Source organism: Typopeltis vanoorti, chromosome 6 (assembly GCF_054136105.1).
Source record: "Typopeltis vanoorti isolate ZY-2024b chromosome 6, IOZ_Tvanoo_1.0, whole genome shotgun sequence".
Lineage (NCBI taxonomy): Eukaryota > Metazoa > Arthropoda > Arachnida > Uropygi > Thelyphonidae > Typopeltis > Typopeltis vanoorti.
The window spans coordinates 88,357,090-88,379,285 of NC_143554.1; the positions used below are offsets into that span (position 1 = coordinate 88,357,090).

Genomic DNA, 22,196 nt, shown 5'->3' on the forward strand with positions numbered 1-22,196 from the left:
CACACGCACATTGCTTTGAAGAGAGATTCATTAATCATTATTATTTAAGGAAGGTGTATTGTTATTTCATGATAATTAGATGAATTTTTGATACTTACTGTTATGAAGGAAATTACATTAAAATATTTAGAACTCTGGTAGCTGAGAAGCCATTTCTGTAAAATCAGTAGAATTTAGACGTTTTACATGATACATTTTCCATTGTATCGATAGTAGCTCCATCTTATTCACGTGGATCTTGACAGAGAAAGTAGTGTGCATCTCTTGATAGTGGTACGGTCGTAAAGAAACGTTTATGGTATATCGTTTCGTGCCGTATGTATTTTTTTCTGTAATACCTTGTGCTAATATAATTATATATTTTATGAATACAGTGATATATTATATAATTACTATGAGTATGGGAACTTTGTTTATTTTGTATATTAGTTGTAAGATTAAAAATTTGGCCTCTTTTCAATATTGTTTGTACATTGCTGTTATTATTTTTGTAAGCGGCATATTGTATATTTAGTTGTCGGGCTCAGGAGACACGCACACCAGAAATCCGAAATCGTAATTTTGAAGTTCTTTTGTTACATATTTTTTAATTAAAAACATGATGGAAAAATCCATATAATATGAGATATATTCCTTATGTAGAGTTCGAATTAAGTTCTAGTCCTTTGGAAGGTGGTGAATGTGTGGAATGCGTCACCAGAGGTGGTTGTGAATGCTTCGTCTGTTAATAATTTAAGAAGTATGATAGATATTGTGTGAATAATGGTTAGTGTGTCAATGTAGGATCTCCCGCGATGAGTCTTCTGACACCATGGAGACACCGTCATAATAATACGGATAGCTTTTCATTCTCTTCTGTGCTACTAATTTGATGTTGCATTTTGAACTTCGGTTACTCGTGTAGGGCTGTGTTAGGCGTTTTTTAATTATTTCGTGTAAAGTACATTTCAGATTGTACTTATTAATTACACCGACATTGTTATAAGATTTTCTTGAAATTCAAACATTGCGACTTTCCCAGTTAGATCAGATTTCTCCAACGTTAGTGGAAAAGTGATTTCTAATGACTGCATTGCAATTAATTGGTTTTCAGCTCTATGTTGCATTACACAAAGTAATATTGTTAGTGTGAAGTCAACAGAGAAAAGCAGCTGTTAGCAGGATTTATATCCCCCCCCCTCAAGTGAAACCGCGCTACTTAGATAACATTTCTTAAGGATAGTTTACTTGCACACTGAAGTGGACACACTATTCACACAAAAGAATATATTCCAGAATAGAATATGATGCTCCAGCTACTCTTTTATTATTATTTTTATTTTTTATTTTTTTTGGTTGGTTACAAAATAAATTATACTTGACAATAAACTTAATGTGACCACTTCCTTGTTAAAATAAAATTAAGATTACCACCTAAATGGCTACAAGTAACAAGAACAGAAAGAAAAATTGAAACATTTGTTTATAAAACTAGACTATTGAATGACACAAATGTACAATGGCTATATGAACAAAGAATTAACCAATATCTAGATGAAATAAAACAAAATGAAGAAATAGGAATAGAATGGCTTAATATAAAAATGATACTAAATGCAGCAGCAAATGAAGCTTAGGAAAGAGCAAAAAATTCAATAAAAGGAAAAAACTGAGGATCTGGGATGATACAATCAAAGAAATAATCAAAAAGAAAAAAGAAGCATATCACAAATGGTTAAGCAGAAAAAGATTAGAAGATGAAATAGAATATAAAAGAATGAAATAGAATATAAAAGAATAAGAGCTATAGCTAAAAGAGAAGTCAGAAAAAGACATAGAGAATCATGGAACAAATTTGTTTCTAATTTAGAACATGATTTATATAAAATAAGACCCAATGTATATTAAGATTTTGAAACACTCAAATGCAGATACCAAAGAAAACATAATATTAAACACTGAATTGAAATTAGAAGAATTTCTAAATTACTACACAGAACTGTGGACACAAATATTTTAAAAAAGACAACTGCAAACAATTAACGAAAATGAAAAGGAAATAACTGAAGAAGAATTAGAAATCGGCCTGAAAGAAACAAAATGGAAAATCACCTGGAGAAGATAAGCTAGGTTCAGAACTATATAAACAGGAACAAGATTCAAAGAAAGACTCTTATTATTTTTAAATAAAATTTGCTCAACTATCCCCCAATAGAAGAAAAAAGCAGTTGTGATTCCTATCTTAAAAAAAGGTAGTAGAGATGACCCTAAAAACTATAGAGGTATCAGTATACTAAATTCCTGTTACAAAATATATAGCAGAATCTTAAATAGCAAACTAATGAAATATTCTGAAAACTTTATTTTAGAAGTACAGAATGGATTTAGAAAAAGGCGATCATATTGCATTTATTGACTTTGAAAAAGCATTTGACAAAGTTAAAAGAAACATTATTTAACGTATTAAATCTCTGGCACGGGCAAGCGGGTTTTTCCTCCCGGAAACTTGGGTTTTTCGTCCCGTAAACTGAAGAAAATCGACCATAGAACCCACATTATTTCAGACATTAAATATATTGTGTTAGGGTCCATGAGATGGCAGCACATTTGAGCTGTCTCTCTTCACTGTGTACTGCTTAATTAGTGATAGCCTTGAGCCATCTATCTCTGATTGGGTACCAGTGGGGATTGAACTGCCCACTCAGTCTCCAAAAGTTAGATAGGGCTAAATGGTCTTGCCTACTCTCCGTATACAGGAATAAAAAGGCGTTAGCTGATTTTTTTTTTTCTTTTTAAAAACGTTTTGTCCTCTTACCAGATTGTCTTCAGACTCCATCAAAATCCATGATTTCCACTTTATTCCGGTTAGTGAAAAATTTTGCTAATCTAAATTAAATATAAATTTGAAATTACACACTTTTGAATTAAATCCTAATCTCCCCATCATTCACAACATGAAAGTAACAGTGTATAACCATCTTTCCTTTTTCGTCCAATCTGGAATACAGATATACTGTGAGAAGGAAGTCTTCTTTCATAAAAACATCCCCCTCTAAAATCAAACAGTTTTTCTTCACTTATCTGAACTATGTACTAGAACATAAAGTGGCTTAAAAAAAGTTTCCATATTGAATCTGCTCAATATTTAAAAATCAAGTTTTTGGACAGCATGCTCTGAAAAAATCCCTGTTTTCACCGGTTGGCTTTGTCAGATTTACAGAATTTAAAAAACATTGATTTGTACCTTTTGTCCTCCCATTTTATTTCACTCCGTGTTTGATGCACATTCAGATAACATAGTATTCTGTAGAATAATTAAGTTGCTGGTTTGTCTTTGCATTTGGTTACTTTTAATTTGATTTCACTGCATTAAATTTTTTTTGAAAAATAACTAGTTCATTGAACTTAATACCATTCATTTTGACTGTGTTGATCCTGATTTTTTTTGTGTATGTTTGAAAAATAATTCCAGTATTTCTTTTTCACTGAACAAATAATGGAATTATTTATTTACTGAAAACTGAATAGGAAACTAATATCTGAAGATATTGTCCAGCCATGTTTTTATCAGTGTTCATCTGAAGTAATATGAAATACTATTAATGTGAAATTGCATAAGCCAGGCAATACTAGGAGATCATGCTAAGTCTGAAGATTTATCATTTCATATATATATATATAATAAATTTAGTTTAATCCTTTATCCAAGTGTGAGCAAACAAAGTGTTTGCGCCTGAAAATATCTTCAGGACTGGGGTAAGGTGGTACATCACCAGGGCAACTCGTTGCAAAGGTGGAGCAAGCTACCAACATACCAATTTCTCTAAATCCAGAGTAATTTATTAAAAAAGGGTGGCACACCATTTGGCAACTCCTATAGGTAGAGATGACTTGCTAATGCTTCTTCCTGGTATCTCAACTTGGGCCTGGCTCCCACTGAAGAGACCTCAATAAAGGTCGAAACTAGTCTGGGTAGTGGCCCTTCCCTTAATGCATAACATTAGACATATCCGCAAGGAGATGTGTTTTGCATTATAGGAGATACTAAGACAGGAGTGTTGGTAGCTTGCTCTACCTTTGCAATGAGTTGCCCTGGTGATGTACCACCTTACCCCAGTCCTGAAGATACTTTCAGGCGCAAACTTTGTTTGCTCACACTTGGATAAAGGATTAAACTAAATTTATTATACTCTAACCAAGAGAAAAAAAACTTTCAGTAAATATATAATATATGGAGGAACTGTATTGCCAAAGAGGAAGAAAAAAGAGCTTTAGAAAATGAAAGGAAGAAATAATGAAGATTAAATTAGAAACTAAAAGTAGCATAAAAGTGAATATTTTGAATTTATATATATATATATATTTTTTTTTTGATAATTTTTATGATGTTTCTCTAGAAAATATGAAAAACATCTTCATATGCTTATTGTGAAGATTATTATATATGGCGATACAAATGTTACTGTTCTCAATTATTCAATTAACAGATAACAAAAATAGTAAAGATTTGACTTGCAAATATTTTTGGAAATTCATGTTTTTGTCCTTTCTATTTAAAAGAGCTAACATTATCTTCCTGGGTAAAACTTGGAGAGTCCGTCTCCCTGATGACCAAGAGATACATGAAACCACATTACTTACTGGTATGATCCAGGTGATGTCAGTGAAGTGATGCATTGCCACGCAAGACTAGAAACTATTATATAGATATTTTTGAAAATATCACAAAAAACAAGAAAAGCCACATATTACACATAATAAAAACAAAACAACAGCATTGTTTAGAAATGACAGCACTTGTTTGCCTGTCTCTTCATCATTTGCCACCTATAATTAGTGATAGTCATGGGCCAGCCATCTCTGATTGGCTACCAGTTGAGCTGCCAACTCAGTCTCCAAAAGCTAGATAGAGTTTAAAGGGCCTTCCTACTTCCTATAAAGAATAAAAGGTGTTAACTGATTATTTATTATTTTATTTTATATATATATGTGTGTGTGTGTGTGTGTGTGACGTCCTCTCCCTCAGAATGAAATTTCTTTATTATCCAAAAGTCATGAGCAAGACTCCAGAAATACCACTTAATTAATCTACTGCTGACAAAAACATTTACTTGCCCATAGTATGAATTATGGTAAAAGGTGTGTGTTTATATAACACACACATGTATATATATATATACACTTTATTTCAATTTCAGCAATAAAGAGAACTTGAATAGAATTCAGAACCATGTTTTGGTCACAATACAAATTTTTTTTTTTGCTGTGTTAAATGTCACTTTTGTTCCCTGCCTGAGTTCGAGTTACGTCCAATTACTAGTCTTACTTGACAAAAACTTGTTCATTTCACTCTCTCATCTATCAAAGTATGCTGCAGCTGAGTATTGGAGAAGAATAATGCAAACAAATGCTGCTTACAATTTTTATCTGTCCTTCTTATTATGGATGAGTTTCTTCTCATTCAAAATATCTGAAGGAGCATCTAGAGAAAACTGACTACTGGAGCATTTGATTTCCTTAATATATATTTTTTTTAATGACATCAATCCACGCATTCTTTACATTTCATGTTATTTTGATATTCTGCCACTGGACCAATAAGTTTTTGAAGACAGTAAATAGTTTATTGAATGTAGCCTTATACTTTAAAAAAGAAAAAAAAGGCACTTTGGGTATTCTGGCATTTTAGAATCCATCTTTCTTTGGAAAGCAGCTAGAGATATGTTTCCTGGACAATTTTTAGTCAAATCTATGTGACAGCAATTTTTTTTTCTTCTCATGAAACCTAATCTCTCACTTTAAAAAGATCTCAAAAATACTGTTATAATCTATTTTGTCAGCAGTCCCAGAATAAATTTTTTATACATTGCAGAATACAACCTCGTCTTCATAGCAGAAACTTCTTGAATTCCTTGAACCATTTGTCTTGAAAGCATGTCTCAGAATATCAGGTTAACAGTATTTCATATCAAATTTTTTTTCTAAATTAGTGTACTATTTGTCAGGTGTCTAATTAGATCACATAAGTCTGTCAATGGTCTTGAAAGCATGTCTCAGAACTTATTTCTTTGGTGTTTTTAATATTTTCTGTTCTCTTGCCTATGCCTTTAGCTTTCCACTTCACAAAACTAAAAAGCATAGTTTGTATTTCCTTTCCTTTTAATTATTGTCCATAATGCAAGTTGAATTTATATAAATTATCCTTAAAAATAATTCAGTACAAAAAACAAGTTTATGAAAATAACAAAAAATGGTCAACACCTGCAATGGAGGCAGGCTAACTTTTAACAACATAATGTCAATGCAATCCATTTCCCCCATCTCTTTGTAGGATAATTATGGTTTTTAAATAAAGCTATTAAGCCTTTCCTGTTATGCTCCTGTATGTTCCATTCAGGTATATAATCACTAAACTAATTCATGTTTTGAATTGTGAAAATAAGCTTACACCAGTACTACATTATAACTGCATATCTACTTAAGAATTCAAGAGGCTATTGGGAGAATCGGTTTGCAGTGAAACAAATGAAAATTGGTCTTGTTAAATTAATATTTTTTTTTTTGTTTAAGGATATCTTTTGATTTTTATAAGAATGGTGATGACTTGCAAGTTATGTAAAGTAAAATGCTATTTGAGAATATGTGATTATTTCAAAATTAAACCGCAGATGCAGGATAGGTTTTAATTTATAAACAGATGGTGAGAGATATATGGTGCTGCCTGTTGTCATCATAGGAGTTTCTTTACATTTCAGAAACATCAGCAAGGTACCTTTGAGTGTATATCTCTCTCTCTCTCTCTCTCTGCAAACTAACTTTTGGCATGAACCAATAGACTATGAATTTATTAACTTATTACTTAGGATACTATCTCCTGATTGAAAATAAAATTTCTTTATTACATGCATTGGAGCTGGTTATGATCAAATAATTTAATATGAATGAGATGTTTTAAAATGAAAAAAAATATGTAAATTATGCAAAGAAAATAAGACAGTACATTGAGACTGAAAATTCACTTGCCTGTTGCAAGTGGAATGAACAGATTTCTGGAGTGCTTGTCATGAGTATGGTATGCAGTTTCTCTGCAGAAAATTACTCTTATGGACTTTTCTCATCTTATAAACAGAGTCCTGCATTCAGTTTTTTCTGAGACTGCCAACAGTCTATGATATTTCCAAACTGTCCTGATTCTCTTCAAAGCAAAAATATTTCCTTCATAACACTTGCGAAATTAAAGATCTTTTAAAGAAAAATCATTACCAGAGCTGACAGAGGCAAAGCAGTAGTTATGCAAGAAAGGAAAGAATACTTTACGAAGATTTTTTTAATGCAGTGTGATATTTCTACTTATTGTCCCATCTCGATTCTATAGAGGAGATAAGTAATTGACAATAGCTCCAGTTGGAATGAAGAATTAAAGGAAAAAAAACTCAACATCTTTTATGCTTATCATCCATACCTTATGGTCTTCCAAAGATCCATAAGCCTGGTGTTAAAACCTGTAGTAGAGTGCATTGACTGCCCCCATGTATAAGGTTTCTAAATACCTATTTACTTTATTATCTACCTTCATTGGAAAATCTGCTAAATGTGTTAAGAACTTTGGATTTTAAAAATAAAATTTGTGATCTTTGTTTTAAGCTTTTCAGATATTCATAGATTAGATATAGTATCGCTTTTAACTGACATTCCTTTAAAGGATACTGTTAATTTACGTAAACACGATTTTCCTCCTGACATCAAACTTTTTGAATTTGCTATCCATTCAAGTTATTTTATTGTGCCAGATAAATTATATTAGCAAACTGAAGGTGCAGCAATGGGAAGTCCTTTTTTCTTTTATATTTGCCGACATATAAGACACACTTTTTTCCTTTGAAAATAGGTCTGAAAAACAGGATGCGTCTTATATGCCAATACTCAGTTTTTTATTACTTTCATTTCTGGAAATTTTCTCTGTTCCGAGTTATGCGATTTCTTTCTTGCTTCCTTGCAGTATGTGTGAGAGCATTCCAGTTACGTAGAGTTCAGTGGATGAGCTTAAAACTGCTTAAAGGAATGTTTGTACATGTTCATCATGCAAAAGGCTGGATGGATGGAGGAGGAATGAAGTTATGGATAGCTAAACTTTGGTCTAGGCACCCTGGTGGACTGTTGAAGAAACCTGCCCTGCTAGTATGGGATCAGTTTCGTTTTCACAGAACAGATGTTAAAAATAAACTCAAGGAATTGAATTCTTTCTTTTAGGAATTGAAAACTCAGTTATCTGTAATTCCAGGAGGTCTAACTAGTCAGCTTCAACCTTTAGATGTCTGTATTAATAAGCATTCAAGGGATTTATGAAGGAGAAGTTGAACAGCTTCGGATTTTGAGGTTACGCCATCAGGAAGAAGGAAGAGGCCTAGCATTTTGCAAGTTTGTGAGTGGGTCAAAGCTTTGTGGGATGCTGTGAAAACTGAGACAGTGGTTAAATCACTTAAGAAGTGTGGCATTGGTAATGCACTGGATGGTACAGAGGACAATTTGTTGTATGAGGACTCAGATTCTGATTTAGAAGAGGTTTCAAGTGTCTCTTCATTTAGCTCTGGAGATGAATTTCTGGGTTTTGACGAAGAAGATTAAATACTGTAAATTCATTATAATATTCAGTGATAAAGATTTTTCCTAAAAAATGTGTACAAAAAAAAGGGTGCATCTTATATGTCAGCAAATACGGTACTTTATGGAGTATTTTGAAGATCTTCTCTTCAATGACAAACCTACAGTATAGTACAGATTTATTGATGATGTATTTGCAATATGGAATAGTTCTTTATCTGATTTAAAACTTTGTCTCAAAAATAAATGTATTCCATTCTAGAATTCAGTTTACATTAAAGCAGGAGCAAAACAGCCAACTAGCCTTTCCAGATTTATTTTATTTTATTTTTTTTGTTTTTTTCATCAGTCTGATAGTTTACATTTTTGTTTTTTGAAAAGAAATGAACACTCGATTGTTATATCCATGCTACTTTACATCATCCAAGTAAAAAAAAAAAAAAAATAGAACTATTAAGATCTTGTTACACTGCTTTTATTTACGTTCTACAGAGGACCTTTTACACTAAAAGCTACATGACATCTGCATTTCAAAAAAAAATTATTTCAACGTGTCTTTATCAACAAAGTATTTAACAGATTTCGGCACACAATCTATGTCTGAGGAAGAAATCTCTTGGATTCTTCTTCTTATATCAAACGAATATCTGAATGTATTGCTGTAGTTCTGAGGCATTTCAACATCATGATGTCCTTTCATTCTGTCTGGAAGATTGCACTCTCTTCACTTAAAGCTTCCCTCCACCTTCTACATGTCATCAGATGCCTTGCTTCTGTCAACTGTTGTACTTTGGATATTCGGATAGATCTGCTGTTTGTCTACCATGAAGAACAAATCTCATATCTATGAAACTGATTTTGCCATCTTTACCAGACACATGGTATTATTTAAGAAAACCAAGCTCTTACACAATAGTAGATTCCTTATGAATGTTTATATAAAGATGGCCCTCAATTAATACCATCTATTGGAAATATTGGCATAATCATTCATTAATATATCCTTTTCATCATCATCAAATTAGCGGTGTTAAGGCAATTAGCATAAATGGCACTGAAAAACTAATTCAAGATAAGAAAGTGGAGTTGGCAAAGATGAGACAAGAGATTAAACATATGAGGAATGAACTGAGGAGAATTATGGAATTGCATGGAAGCCCAAGACTGGCTAACTTGGCTTCCTCAGGCATAGCCAAGTTAGCCGGTCTTGGGCGCGGTCAGTAGGGTTTTTTCCACTAGTTTATCTGGTGTTTTTCATCCCGCAAGCAGGCAAACTGGCCCTGTGAACATATGCCTCTACAGTCAAAAATATATCCCCCCCCAGCGGCAGACCAGGCGACGGGTTGGTTGGGAGTGGTACTAACAAGAAGTCGCATCTAAGTAACATGCGGACCCTGCATAGGAAGTGGGAATAATGCGTAGAAGTAGAAGAAGCATGGAAATGTGAAGAACTTTTGGACTGATGATTTGAAAGAAATATTGAATGATTTGAGAGTGGCAATGTATGGAGATTCGATGATGAGAAGTGTCTTGAATGAAAAGGTGCACAAGGTAGAATGAACAGGGTTGTTGAAGCATTGGATAAGAGGAGTATGTGAGCAAAAGAGTGGTAGTTTTAATTGGCACAAATGATCTGACTGACAACCTTGTGCACCTTTTCATTCAGCACCCCTCCTATCATCGAATCTCCATACATTACCACTCTCAAATCATTTGATATTTTTTCAAATCTTTTGAGGAACGAACTCCCCTTAACAGGCTCACGATAGTCCCACTGTCATGAGGCTGTTAAGGAGAGTGAAAGGAACAGTGTGGTAGGTAAGGTAGTTAACATGTTGCCTAAGTATGATGATGAGTTGAGAAAGCAAGCAAAGATTTTGAATGGTATGCTAGTAGAGTTATGAGAAAGGAGTTCATTTTGTGAATGTGTGTGATGAGTTTCAGGGGCAGATAGAGCTGTATAAAAGAGATGAGCTACATTTGAATGAATTTGATGTGAGTCAGTTGGAGAAACTGTTGCTGCAAGAGAGAATGATTGTAGTGAATGTATGACCTGAGGAAGTAAGGGATGTTGTGGAAGAACAAAAGAGTAGGGTAGGCAAGTTTGCGAATGGCGTGAGTGAAGAGAATAAGAGAGAAGGAACTCAGAGTGGACAGGGAAATGGGGGTGAGGTCAGGGTGGACAGGGGGTCACTTTGTGAAAAGTGTAGATGGTTTCAGGAGTATATGTGTGAGTGCACAAGAAAGGATATTGACCTCAATATTAAGAGATATTTAACTTAGTCCTTTAGTATATACAGATGATATCTTTTTAAATGAACTCATAAATATGCTACACTATACACCAATACTTCAAAAAGACAGTCAAGGATGTGGGGGTGATATTTAGGTCTGAGGGAGGGGTGTTATATCAGTGATGATAGATAGGAATGCATAGGGGAGAGTTTAGAGGATTCATGTCTGAGAAGTGGGATTAGTGGGACTTGTTAGAAACGGAAATGAGTTAGCATATATGTTTACAAATGCTAGAAGTATTCAAAACAAGGAGAATGATGAAATTGTATGATAGAGTTCATTCGCCCAAAAATTGTTGGTATGAGTGAGACATGGTTGAACGAGGATGACATTCTTCTGATAGGAATAGAGATGGAGGAATATGTAGTCTTTTCGTGAAAACAGGTAGAGGAGTTGTGTCCATCTACGGTGGAGATGCCAGGAGCAAATACTGATAGTGGTTTTGAAGCAATATGCTGTGAAGTGGAGGTGGATAGGATGAAATGTTTAGTAGGGTGTTGCTATAGAACTGGCAATATGAAAGGCAGTGAGAAGGAAATGTTTAGGCAAATTGGTCTAGCTAATAAGAAAAGGGTGTTATATACCTTAAGCAGTATATAACAGAAGCCACACATGGATGAGGTTCTAGGATTTGATTATGTCATCAGAAGATATTGTTGTAAATGAAGTGTCACATCATCTTCCAGTTGGTGAAAGTGATCACTTGGGTGGTGGCCAGCCATATCAGGACTTTTTATGTGGAACTATAAGGCAGGTGATTATGGCAAACTCATGAGGCAGCTTGCAGCAATATCATGGAATGAGGAATTGCTTGGGAAAGAAATCAGCGCTGCTTGGTCTCTACTGGAATTATCTGGCAGAGATAATGACTGAGAGTTTTCCAAAGGTCAGGAGATTAAATAAGTTAGGTGTAAAATGGATGACTAAAGAGGTGAAGCATGCAGTCTGGAAGAAAAAGGCATTGTGGAGTGGCACAAGGTTGAGTGGAGATAATCGGTTACATGAGGAGTACAAAGAGCAAGCAAGGAATGTGAATCAGGGTAACAAAAGTGCAGTATGAGTAGCAGTTAGCAAATGATGCTAAAAGAAATCCTAAGAAGTTTTTCGATATGTGGCCAGTAGAAAGAAGAATGATTATGGGAGGGTGATGTTGATCAGTGATAATGAGTAGAGTGATAAACACTAAGGAGGGAGGATATAGTAGAGGAGTTAAATGAGCAGTTCATTAAAGTATTCCAATGGGGAGGGAGGAACCACTGATGGTAAGTGAGCAGTAGGTGTATGTGGAATTGAGTAAACTTCATGTCAACAAGGCCATGGAATGTGATGTTATATCACCTTGTGTCTTGAGGGCCTATTCCAGGGAGTTAATACCTTTAACATACAAATTTAAGCACGGGTCTTAGATTAGCTCAGGTCCCAAAGGAATGGAAAGATAGCAAAATTGTTCTGCTTCATAAAGGAGGTGATATTACAGGCCAATCTGCTTGTCTGGAGTTGGTCGAGATGTTGGAAAAGCTATTGAGGACAAGGATTCAGAACTGGATGGACAGCATGGATTTGTTAAAGGAAGATCGTGTTTTAGCATGCTGCTTACTTATTAGAACAAGGTGATGAATACATTGGACAAGGCAGGGATGTATATACATAATTTATTTAGATTTTGAAAAGGCTTTTGATAGATTACCACATGACAAACTAGTAGTTCAATTGGAACAGATCCCAGGGGTCTGTTTTGAGGCCATTATTGTTTAATTTGTATGTAAATGACATTGTAATGGTGATATACAGTTTGCAGATGATGCAAAGTTGGGGAGAATTATGAGAAGTAGAGTTGATGTCGTAGCTTTGCAGGAGGACCTAAATAGACTCAATAGGTGAGTGTGGGGATATCATTTAATGTTACAGTGTTAGGTTTTAAAATTTGGGAAACAAAGATGGGATGCAGGGTATAGGAATGGTGGGGATGTTTTGATGGAGATGAAGGATTTGGGGTTTGTGGTGGATAAAGACCTGAAATTTCATGGACATTTTGCTAAAATTCTGAGGATGACAGCAGATTGTATGAATGATGCGGAGAACACTGACATGTAGACATTAGGATGTTTTAATTCCATTGTATAAGGCCACATATGGATTACTGTGCACAGATTTGGTTGCCAGGTTTTGAAAAAGATGATGAGATGTTGGAGAGGGGTCCAGAGACAATTGACTAAGGTGGTGTCTGGTCTCTGGAATGTTGAGTATGAGGACAGATTGAGAGAATACAAATTACGGAGAATAGTGGATAGAAGGAAGAGGAGGAGACAGTTATGAAATGTATAAGTTTGTAAAGGGTAATTACCAGATTAGCATGAATGAGATTTTTCATAGAATATCTGGAGACAGGGAGAGAACGAGAGGCTATCTATGGAAGCCGTATAAGGTGGGTGTGAGCAAGGGAGTGGGAGCAAATTTTATGCATGGAGTGTGGCAGAGGCATGTATTGCTTGAGAGAGTGGTGAGTGAATGCATTTAAGTCGAAGTGCGATTAGCTGTGCATGTGAGAGTAGAACCTCTTACGATGAGTCTCGACTCCATGGAGGTCTGTTGATGATAATAATTCCTGATAAGTACCCTTAGGGTACAGGATATTTTGATAGTACAGTACTTGGTGAAAAAGTTACAGCATTACTAACTTCCAATCAAGAAATTTTCTCCAAATTAATCTGTTATCTGTCAAGACTCCAAATTTATCAGATTTTATATTTCTGTTTTCTCAGTAACTTTTTACTGTATCAATCCATCTATATCTTGGTCTTCCTCCAGGTCTTTTTCCTGCCAACCTGGCAAAGAATGCTTTGAGGGGACGGTGCAATTGAAGAAGCCAAGAGGCAGATGAAGAATCTCTTAATTAAAAACCTAATTGGAGCTAAAAGCTATAGATAATTAAAAAGGAGAGCACAGGATAAGATGCTATGACATACTGCTGCCATCAACGAATCTTTGGATTGATGCACTGAAGAAGAACACTATTTTGACAGGAAGAACACTATTAAAACACATCATATTGCCACTATAATAAATACATTAACATGTAGGGGTAAGGAGTTGATTGTGCCACTGTATAAAACACTGGTCAGACCACACTTGGATTATTGTGCTCAGATTTGGTCACCTGGTTTTCAGTATGATGTGAAACATCAGAGTGGGTCTAGAGGTGAGTGACAGACAATATCAGAACTCTGAAATGCTAGCTGTGGAGAGAGGTTGAAGAAATGTGGATTGCAGAGTTTGGTTGATAGGAGCATAAGAGGTAATGTGATAGACATTTAAGTTAGTGATTTTATTTTATTAGATTAATCCAGAGGGGATTATAAAAAGAGTACAATCTGAGAGAGAAAGAACCAGAAACTATCCCTGGAAGTTGTTCAAGAGTGTGGTGAAGAGGGGTGTGAGGAGTAGATTTTTTAGATGGAAAGTTGTGGATGAATGGAATGCATTACTGGATGATGATGTTAATGCAGCGAGTTAAGGATTTTAAGATTCAGTATATGTTGTCAGTTGAATGAATAATTCATCTTTCTGAATATTATAGAGAATTAAGTAGTTGGGGGAGACAGTGAGATGTGTGTGTGTAGCTGAGTCCTTGGACTCTTAGAGCTGTCACAATAATGATCCTGTTTCCTTCTTCCAGATTTAGGAGATATCCAAAATCTCACTAAAACCCATAAACTTTTTTTAATGCAACTATCACTAGATTTATGTACTAACAAATGATAAGGATCTTGGACGAAAACAAAATCTTTTATAACTTAGAGAAGTGCAGAGGCATAACATAATTGTCAAGTGATATGGATGCCAAAGTTGGTAGAAGAAAATGAAGATGGGAGAGCAGTTGGTAATGAAGCATGTGGTCAGAGAAATTAGAATGGTGATTTATTAGTAGCATTTTGTGAAATAAATAATCCTATGATAAGAGGAAGCTTATTTAAATACATACATATACTCGCCTGGATATCAGATGGTAAAAACAAAAGCCAAATCAATCACATTGCAATCAAAGGTAACTTTAAGAGTTACCCTTGATTGCAATGTTAAAGTAGGGAGCTGGATGCCGAATCTGATCATTACATAGTGATCACAACCAAACAAAGCTAAAGATATATCTAAATTGAAAATTAATGAAATAAAGAAAAATGCTATGATAAAGAATCATTTCAAATTTTGAGAATGAGAAGCTGGAAAATAAAGAAGAAATACCAGAAGATGATAGAAAGGAAACAGAAAAATTTTAGTATAATGTCTATGAGGTAGTAAGAGACTGTTCAGGTATTAAGAGGTAAATTTAAATGCTGTATGAAAATGCTAAGTCTCAGAGAATTAAAGAAATCCATTTGGGCAATTACAGAGAGAAAGAAAAAGGAATTACATGGACAGCATGAAAGAAGAATCGCAGAATGCTGCAACATTAGGACACACATCAAAAAATTGCATGCAATGAGAAGGAAAATGCTTTGAAGGAAGGAAGCAAGTAAATGCTATAAAGGATAAAATAATGCATTGCTAACTGATGAGAATAAGATTGTTGAAAGATGGAGAGAGCACTTTGAAGAGATTTTAAAAATAGAAAAACTATTATTATTACACCCTCCATGGAGTCAGCAGAGTCATCATGGAAGGTTTATTCAATGATAACATATTTATTGCACTGAATATTAAAAATCCTTAACACTCCCTGCATTAATAACATATTCCAGTAATACGTTCCATTCACATCACAGTTCTCCATTTAAAAAATCTATCTTTCACACTCTCGCATAACTTTTAGAGATGGCCTCTGGTTCTTCCCCTCTTACCTTCTTATTTTATAATTCCTCTGGATTAATCCAATAAAATCCCCTCACTAACTTAAATGTTAGTGAGGAGACACCAAACTCTGCAATCCGCATTTCTTCAACCTCTCTCCATAGCCAGCATTCCAGAGTCTGGATATTGTTTTCATCATTCATCTCAGGACCTTCTCCAATGTTTCCACATCACATTGAAAACCAGGTGACCAAAGCTGAGCAATAATCCAAGTGTGGTCTGACCAATGCTTTATACATGGGGCACAACCACCTTCTTATCCCTACATGTTAGTGTACTTCTTATCATAGTGGCACTACTACAATGTACAGTCTTTGCAACACTTGCAATATGTTCTCTAAACTTCAGTCTGCTGTTAACCATCACTCCCAGATCTTGAATCTCATCCACTTTCTGTAGCACAGCACTATCAATATAGTATGCAGGCTTATATATCTGCACTCCAAAATTCAGCACCTTGCACTTATTAATATTAAAACTACAACCCCACTCCTTTATCCAAGTCAAAAATCTATTCAAATCTTTCTGAAGGAAATTAACATCACCAGTGCTACTTATAATTCTCCCCAACTTTGCATCATCAGCAAACAACTGAAGATCCCCAGTCATTTCACATGATACATAATTTATATATAAGTTAAACAGCAGGGCCTAAGAACAGAACTCTGGAGCACGCTGGTTACCCTCCTTCTTAAGCCACTGCTTCATCAAACACAACTTGTTGGTATCATTTAGAATAGTGTTTCTCAACCTTTGTGAGACTGAGGCCTGGTAAATTCTTTTTTTTAAGACAAGGGCCTGGATCCAACAAATTTACTTGTAAATACCTTTCCAATTTTTTTTTTAAAGTTCATACATTGAACTAACATAAGCATTAACAATTAATTATGGCATAATCATAAAGCATATTAGTACACTTATTTATACGGTGTGGCATGTTGGCAAATATAAAATTACATTTAAATTAGTTATTAGTCACTGTACTAATGAAATCTTGTAGCATATTGTAGTTTCCTCATCACTAAATTAATTTCTGCTGATTTTCATTGACATATCCCATGCTGATCACCAATAATTTATAATGTTATTCAGTGTAAAATTGATTATTGTATTATTAAATTAATTTTAATGATGTTGATTTGATAAAAAAACTGTAGTGAGAAAAATATTTATGCATTGTAACTTGCCATAGAAGTCAGCTGAGCAGGGGAAGCAGTAGAAAGATGTCAACTTGTCGGCAAAATACTTATCATCACATTCACATGCCAAATATTTCTATATGCAAAGTATATAATTTAATAAATAAAAATGTATGAATCTTTCAATTCTAAACACTAGTTCCAACACTAATTAATATTTTGAATTTAAAAACACAGCACTTTAATACAGCAATTATAGGTTATTCAAAAAGTTAGTTTCTTTTATTACAACTGAGTTTTTGAAAGTTTTAGTTAGACTAGTGAGACTTTTGTTGCTGTTTTCTATTCGTTAACTTATTAATTCTGGGATGAACTGAAGTATTAACCAAACAGAGACAGTCAAAGTTGCAGGCTGTTCCTCTGTTTCGTTTTAAGCACAGTCATGGCAGTTTCAAAAAGAAATAGCAAAGAAATCTCATTGCTATTTCATGTAAATTTAGATATTTATTTTTCATTTTTATCCAGAATTTTGAATTACTCATAGAATTAAAAGTACTTTCCAGTTCTTTGTTTGATGATAATTCAATAAGTTGAAGGGTTTCTTCATGGGAAGGGGTTGTCTTTTTGTGTTCAACAAAGGGGTTCATAATCCACATATTTTGCCTATGGTATTCTCATGTTCGGGATAATTCTTTTCAAATGACAACAACATCATCTTCGAATGGACTGCAATAATAACTGAATTCTGTTGAACAGAAATCATTTACATCCATAATATAATATGAGTACGACTGAAATATTTCATTATTTCTTTCTGCAATCGTGCAGAGTTTTTGAGTTTCTTTTTGAATGGTTCAATCTTGTTCCAAGCTTTAAGTATTATTGTATCTGGACCTTGAAGTTTTAATTCAACTCATTTATGTAAGTAAATATGTCACTGAGGTATGAGCCTGGCTATCCATTTCTTATCCTGGAAATAATGAGACAGATCACTTTTCTTATCAGTTAGAAACTGCTCAGCTTCATATAACCAAGTTCATATAACCTCTTGAGAACTTCATTGCGAGACAGCCAATGAACTTCAGAATGGAAAAGAAGATTTTGATGATCAGAGCCCATTTCATTGCACAATGCTTTTAACAGCCTAGTATTTAAAGCACTGTTTTTAATATAATTAATAATTTTAACAGATTGAAACAGGACTTCATTAAGCTCAAGTGCCATTTTTTGGAAGCCAGGTTTTGCATATGAATGTAGCAATGCTTTGTCAATAAGTTATTGTCCATCATATTCTTAATTTTAGTGACTAAACTTGAATTTCTACCTGTAAGACAGGCAGTGCCGTCAGTACAAACTACAATGCAATTTTTCCATTGAAGGCCTCTCTCTCTTCACTGAAACCATTTAAAACTGAAAATTTCACTGCTGGTAGTTTGCGTAGGTAATTCAGAAACGCTTAAAATGGCTTCCTTCATCATGGTTAGTATATTGCATATACGCAAGTAAAATTCTGTTCTGAATATCTGTAGATTCATCTTGTAATGCAAACAATTTAGATTTTTTCAATGAGTTGCATTTCTGTATCTTCTGTGATATCAGATATCTACCTTTCAATTGTATCATTCGACAATGGGATGTCTTTCATTTTACTTGCTGCATACTGGCCTGATACTTCATTACGCACAGCAATCAAAGAAGGCTTAATGAGTGCTATGCCAATGGATTACGGTTTTTTACATTTAGCTATTCTGTAATGATATTAAATAGGATGCCGTTAGAAGTGAAGTGTCAGTGGTTGAAGCTTGGGAAATAATTTTCTTTTCTATATTAAGTGCATCTCTTTTATGCATAAAGAATTTAATGCATTTTGACCAGATCGGAATGTTTTGTGTTGAGATGTTGGGTAAGGCGCAATAACTTCATAGTGTCACTTCCCAGAACAGTAGCAGAAATGACACATTGAGGTCATGGCAATTGGTCAGTGTCAGGGAATTGTATGAAACCAAATTTTTAATAGCTGCCCATGTACTTATGAGTGAATGCAAACTTTTCTTCTGTGTGCTGGTAGTTTTCCCCCTCCTTTTGTACATCCTGGAGATCGCTCTGTAGGCTTGAGGTGTATTAATCACTATTTGTTGCATCACAAACATCTTCAATGCGAGATTTCTTAATACCAATTTGCACAAATGTACAAATACAATTAATACCAAAAAACGAAGTCACTTGTTTCTCATTCATATTCAAATTTAAACCTGTAGGTCTATTTCTTTTAAAAAATCACGTCACTCAGGGTTTGAAATAAGCACTTACACGCTGCAATGCGAACTTACAAAGAAATGGTATTCAGTATTACTAGATTTGAGAACCGGATACAGACTGCCTTGATCTTCAATTTCAGTTTCTTTATACTTCCTTACTGATTGGTCACTGACATTTGTAACACAGATGTTATTTCGTTCAATTTTGAGAACAGAGGATATGCCACCCATTGTTGTAATCAGCTTTCAGGCAATTTTTATGAGTTGCTGGTCATAAACATCGGAATTCCCTTTCCTGAATGTTGAAAGATTTTGATGTCTGAAAATTTCCGATCATTCATGAGTACTTTGATGTTTAAAAACACGTGGCTTGGTTATTGACATATGCTGCACAGATGTTATTTAGGCTTCTGGGTTTGAGCTTTTCGACACATTCACAAATATTATTCTCCTCTGAATATTTCCACTATAAAATATTTATTCATGAAAAATGCTTAGAAAACTAAAATGACAAATTCCAGGAGAACTTCTCGTGGACCAGTATAATTGATGCCTAGTACTGGGCCGCTGCCCGGCAGTTGAGAAACACTGATTTAGAGAGCCAATCACTAATCCATCTCACCAATATACTATCTGTTTCCATCTTCTACAGCTTGTAACAAATTGATATTTGTTATTGATATATATTAATGGCATTTGATAGACTACTCAAGTAGTAGTCTATCAAATGCCTTTGTAGAGTCTAAGAATATCACTGCATATGATTCTCCCTTATCTAACAATCGTTATCTTATCATAAAATGCAAGTAAATTGCTAAAACAGGACCTGCTCTTTACAAATCCATGCTGACCATAAAGAATACTGTCCATCAACTGAATTTTGTATTCCATTCCTAATCAATTTCTCCAATACCTTGACTACAACTGTAGTCTAAAAAAGGCAAAATAATAAAAATAATAACAAACTTTCATTAAATAGTCAGGTCAGTGGCATAGCTAACTGTTGTGCACATTCCTTAAAAATAAGTGGGGATGTCATCCATTCCCACAGCATCTTAAAATCTAACCCAATCAACATACCTGATACATCTGATTCTTTCACTTCCAATTCTCCTAATACTTGCCTCCCTTCTACATATTGCACAGCATCATTTACAACAGTATGATATATGCTAATAAAGTGCTCATTCAGTAGTTGCACTATATTCTTTGCAATTATCACTCTGTTGAAATGACTATCCATGTCAACCTGTCATAATCATTCTTCCTCTTGCTTGCCATATAGCAGAAGAATTCCTTAAATTAATTGGTCTGCCCAGTCAATCTCATCTCATACTGCACCTCTCCTTTCTCTACCATGCTTGTCACCTTCCTAGCCTGTACTTTATACTCTTCATTGATACAATTGCCACCAACTGTCTTTTACCTCCTCCACCACATTTTTTTCAAAACAGCTTGATTTCACTTCTACTCTATTTACTCACTTCACCCTTGGTATGCAGTTATATATTGCTTGTGATATATAACTGTGCATGGAAATTGATATTGTCAATTTCCATGCACCATCAACATCTTTTCTGCACGGAGCCATCTATAATCATCTACCATACAATTCCACACACACACATATCCCTTTTTGGCAGTAACCTTTTCTTGTTTCACCACTTCTCAAACAAATACCTCATAATCAACTACATCTTGTGAAGTTATCACCAAATCTGTAAAACATTTCATGAAAATAATGTTATGAAACAATTTAGGTCATCAAAAAAAAAAAGTGTAATTGAATATCCTTATAGTTGCTTCAGTCACATGCTGCTTAAGATATTTATCCCTCAGAAATTCAACCAACTCAGTCTCCTTTTTGCATTATGATATGCCTTTCTAAGCACAGTTTTTTTTTTTTTTTTTTTTTTTTTTTTTTTTTTTTTTTTTAATGCTTTAAGATACTGGCTCTTACCAGCTGGATATTATTGGTGATGTAAAAAGGGAAGTTATAGATGTCTCGAAATCTGTAAATTCCTTTTTTTGACATGAATATCAGGTTTTATTTTGGAGTTACCTTGTTGTGGCTGAGGACACTGATGCTGCTTTCTGGAGCTGAATATGATTGATATGTTCTGGTGACCACTGAGGCTTGTTTTGTGCATTTTTGTACAATTTTGAATAAATTTTTTGGGTTGACTTATTTCCATGTGTGCCTGGATAGCCAACTAATGACTGGTATCTGTGGGTCATATATATTCATATCAAAAGATTGCACACCAAGACTAGTGGGAGGGTGTAATAGTTTCTATCTTCATGTCATTTGTAAACCATTGTAAAAAGTGTGCTACTTGTTTTCTGTTTCTAGTGAAAATTTCTTATTCTGTGAAATATGACTTCAAATTGGATGAAGAATCTTACATCTGATGTTCGTGGCTAGAATTTTCATTTGCGTGACTGCGAGACCACTGAGATCATGTTTCATATTGAATTCATAAGAAAAAGTTTGGATGGTATTACTATCTCCCCCCCATACAGTCTTGATATGAGCCCTCCAGACTTTAATCTGCTGCTCACTAATTCAAAAGAATCACTTCACTATCATAGATGAGGTTTCTACTGAAGTGTCCTCACTTATTAAGCACATGAACAAAAAAAAAAAAAAAAGAGTACTGCAATTTTGAGCTGCAGCAGTATGGCAGAAATGGAGATTATGAGATTATATTTAACACCAGTAAATGTATTTTGTTGAATGTTTGGTTTGCACAGATGAAAAGGGATAGATAACAATCACCCGGTGGTATCCATATGAAGGATGTTGAATGTCTGGATGACCATAGAGAATATGGTTGGAGTACATTGGAATTGGTAAGCCTTCAGTAGAGAAGGATGAAGATAAACAGAGAAGGTCTATAACCAAAAATGGTTATAAAGAGGTTTTAGAAGAATATTTGGTTTAATAACAGGAGTACAGTGTGCATAACTTTTGAAATGATCTCTGCATGTGTACACACACACACACACACACACACACACACACACACACACACACACACACACACACACACACACACACACACACACACACACA

General features: G+C 34.4%; 1 protein-coding gene across 1 annotated transcript in view; it reads left to right on the forward strand.

The window, feature by feature from the left end:
• Window positions 1-224: 224 nt before the first annotated feature.
• pix (ATP-binding cassette sub-family E member 1 pix) overlaps window positions 225-22,196 on the forward strand; it is a 164,315-nt gene continuing 142,343 nt past the window's right edge. The window contains exon 1 of the mRNA XM_090395004.1: window positions 225-315. The gene's annotated coding sequence lies outside the window, so the exon portion shown is untranslated. The remainder of the gene's footprint in view (window positions 316-22,196) is intronic.